The following is a 4,125-nucleotide window of genomic DNA, read 5'->3' as shown; positions in this document are numbered from 1 at the left end:
GATTCGCTTACGTGGTGCTGACTTGGCTTTTTTTTTTCATTTTTTATTTTTTTTAAATGGCCAGGTGTAAAAAAAAATGGCACATCATATTTTTATTTTAAAAATATTTAAAAATAATTTTTAAAAAATAAAAAAAATCCAAAAAATAATAAAAAAATTCAGTTTTTTTCCAAAAATTAAAAAAATCGAAAAATAATTTTAAAAAATAAAAAAAATTCAGTTTTTTCCAAAAATTTTAAAAATCGAAAAATAATTTTAAAAAAATCATAAAAAATCCAGTTTTTTTCTAAAAATTTAAAAAATCGAAAAATAATTTTAAAAAATAAAAAAAATCCAAAAAATAATAAAAAAATTCAGTTTTTTTTCCAAAAATTTTAAAAATCGAAAAATAATTTGCGGGTGCATGTACGATACGATACGGATACACGGATACGCAAATTTTTTAAAATTCAGGATACGATACGGCTAAGATACGTTAACAAAATATTTATTCTAAAATTTATATGCATGTAAAATACTTTAAAAAAAAGCGTTGATTACTCTTCAATACTATATAATCTACGCTATTCTAAATGTTGATGGTAGCTGTATCGGGAACCCCACCCGTGCGGGCTTTGGTGGTATTATCCGCAACAATTCAGGCAACTATTTGTCAGGCTTCTCGAGTTTCATCTACAACTCCAAAGATATTTTGTTGGATGAACTTTCCGCAATTCACCAAGGGCTCAAGCTGCGCTATTCTAAGATTTTTCTAATTTTTAAAATTTTTGAAAAAAAATCTAATTTTTTTTTCGATTTTAAAATTTTTTGGAAAAAAATATGAGTATTTTTCTGTTTTTTTATATTTCGAAAAAAATCTTAATATTTTTTCTGAATTTTATAAAAACTATTTTTCGATTTTTTAAATTTTTTGGAAAAAAACTGAATATTTTTATTTTTAAAAAATTATTTTTTGATTTTTAAAATTTTTGGAAAAAAACTGAATATTTTTATGATTTTTTGGATTTTTTTATTTTTTTAAAATTATTTTTCGATTTTTTAAATTTTTGGAAAAAAACTGAATTTTTTTATTATTTTTTGGATTTTTTTATTTTTTAAAAATTATTCTTCGATTTTTTTAATTTTTGGAAAAAAAACTGAATTTTTTTATTATTTTTTGGATTTTTTTTATTTTTTAAATATTTTTAAAATAAAAATATGATGTGGCATTTTTTTTTACACCTGGCCATTTAAAAAAAATGAAAAAAAAAAGCCAAGTCAGCGCCACGTAAGCGAATCTGCTGAGTTGGAGGGGTGTATTCCGGAAGAAAAAAAAATTTACAAGGGTGCATTTCAAACCGGAAATTTTATAAGGGCGAAAACCGGAAATGACCTATATTACAGGGGTGAAAAACACTATTAACCCTAATGTGTTGTAACTCATCGAGTACAAATTAAACATAATTAAAGTTATTTTGAACCTTGACAAAAAAAAAAGTTATTTTGAACGTCATTAATTGCAACTTTCAAGCGTTCATACTAAGGGTGAGAATAAGCCGGATCGAGTCAGACTTTGCTTAAGTAAGACATGCATAGTTGAAAAAACTAAAACCTAAACTTGACCTATTAGTCTCTCAAAGACTTTACTTTAAGTCTGGTCTGACCTTTTTAAAAGCTCGACCTAACATATTATCCTGTCTAAAAGCCTAATTTGTACTAATAATTTTAAATATAACATTTGATCTATTTATAAAAAGGCTAGTAAACATATATATATTTTTTGAAGGAAGTAAACATATATTTTTAAAAGTCTAACAAGTCAATAAAATTTTGTAAAGCATGTAATTTCAATAAAATTTTGTAGAGCTGACACATCTATTTTGTAGAGGCTAATACGAGTGTATTATACAATGTAGTATATATAATTATGTAACAACCAGTTTTCCGCTGGAATTCTTGCATTTAATTATTATGTGTATTTATATGTGGGTGTGTGTGATTATTTGTCTTTGTGTGTATTTAATTCGGGATTAGTGAATTTTTGGCATAGAAGGGTATTTTAGTCATTTTTAGACTAAGGGATATTTTGGTCATTTGGCGAGTAAGGGTAAATTAGTCATTTTATTAAGAAGGTTATTATTGGTGTTTTAGTAATAATAGTATTTTTACTAAGTTACTTGTGAGTTGGGGTAATTATTTCGATATGGTAATTATTCGGTATTTTAGCGGTTTAAGTGAGTAGTAACTTTTGAGAATTAGTTGGTAAAAACCTAGCCCATCTGGAGAGTAGTATATAAACATAACTCTTATGAGAAAAATAGGTTAAACCATTCATTATTTCATTTCACAAACTTGAGAAGTAGCGAGAGAAAGTAGATCACAAACTTGGTAAAGAGGAAGCTAAGGTTTTGGGAGCTAGAAGGGAGATTGAAGCTTAAGCTAGTGGATTCAGAACTTAGAGGTAAGGGGGATAGATCCTTTCTATTAAATAAGCTAGAATTCTCATTTTTCACTTTTGGGTCATAATCACTTTTGTATGAATTATGATTTTGTTGATTTTAAATGTTGATTTTCGTGCTCATAAACTTGTTGTTTGTGCTTAAACTTCATGGTTGTTATGTGTTAAAATGATTATGTTGAAGTTTTGGCTTAAAATAGTGAAAATGAAGTTGTTGTTGTTTATTGTTGATGAATTCATGATTACATGCTATGAATATTGTTGGATGTTGTTGGTGATGATAATTCATGATTTGGGTGATGATAAGTTTAAGTTGTTGTTGTTGTTGCGTTGTTTTTAAATAAGTCAAAATGTTGTTGTTAGAACTTTGGTGTTTTTGTGAAAACTAATTGAATTGTTATGCAAGCTATTTTAAGGGTTGTGAAAAAGAGCTAATTTGATGTGTTTGAGCCTTGGAACAAGACTTTAACGGTTTTGGGATAAAGGGGATCTAAATAAGCACTTTTGGGACGTTTTTGACGAAAATCCGAGTCCAAAACACACCAAACGGGATTTGTCGCGGCACTGGCACCTGCACTGGAGCACTAGGCGCCCAGTTACACAGAGCCAGCACCTGGCCCTGACCCCTCTGGCGCTAGGCACCCTGGACAGTGCAAGTTTCTACTTGCTTTTGTTCCGAGTGCTTGGGGGCGACGCATAGGGTTCCTAGGCGATCTTTAGGTGATGTTCTTTTGCTGTTTTGATTAAAATTATTGCTGGAACATAGTATGCTTACACTTATATTGGTTTTGTTAATATGGAAAGAAACTTGAATTTGAGACGAACTTGATTTTGAAATAACCGGACCATGATTTTTTCTTAAGAGCGATGATTATGTTTTGAGTTGTCTACTATAATAATGGACTTAGATGATGTATGTAGGATTGATAAAGCACCATAAGAGTATGAAACTTTGTTTTCAATAAAAAGGTGAAATAGACGAAAACTTGGGATTTTCATAGGCGAACTTTAGTGAAATCATGAATTCAAACTTGTTAGTTTTCCAATGATTTGCATTCATGATAATATGATAGTTTATGATTGAATTGAGGATTTATACGCTTGAGATATGATGAATTGTATGAAAATGTCAAAATTGGTGTTTTGTGAAAAATATACGAACTTTATCGAAATTGAGTTTTATGACTTTCAAAACTTGTGAATGGTTTGTAATCATGTTTATATGGTGGAATGATGATGAATCAATGTTGAATATGTGTTTTATATGATGCATATCATGATATTGTTGTTTGTCCGTCTTTCATGCAAAATGTGAATTTAAAACGATATTGTTTCTTTAAGGTGATAATTGTTGATGGTGAATTATGTTGTTGATTATGATGATGATTACGATGATGATTTATTAATGGTGACGAAATCTTACATGGAAAATGGTGACGAAATTGATGATGTAAGCATGTATGAAAAATGTTGATGTTGATGATGACGATTTGTTGAATGAACATATGCGTTATTGAGTTATATGTTCATGCATTCATAAGTGTCAAGAGGCGATGATTAGAATACTTTGTATTCAAGAGGCTATAATTATGATATGGTTTCTTACCAAGAGGCAATGATTATGATATGGTTTCTTATCAAGAGGCAATGATTATGATACAGTTGTATCCAGAGGTGACAATTGGTAC

The sequence above is a fragment of the Medicago sativa genome, chromosome 1 (assembly GCF_051527215.1).
Source record: "Medicago sativa cultivar Bolivia chromosome 1, Bolivia_mono, whole genome shotgun sequence".
Classification (NCBI taxonomy): domain Eukaryota; kingdom Viridiplantae; phylum Streptophyta; class Magnoliopsida; order Fabales; family Fabaceae; genus Medicago; species Medicago sativa.
This window is presented reverse-complemented; position numbering follows the sequence as displayed.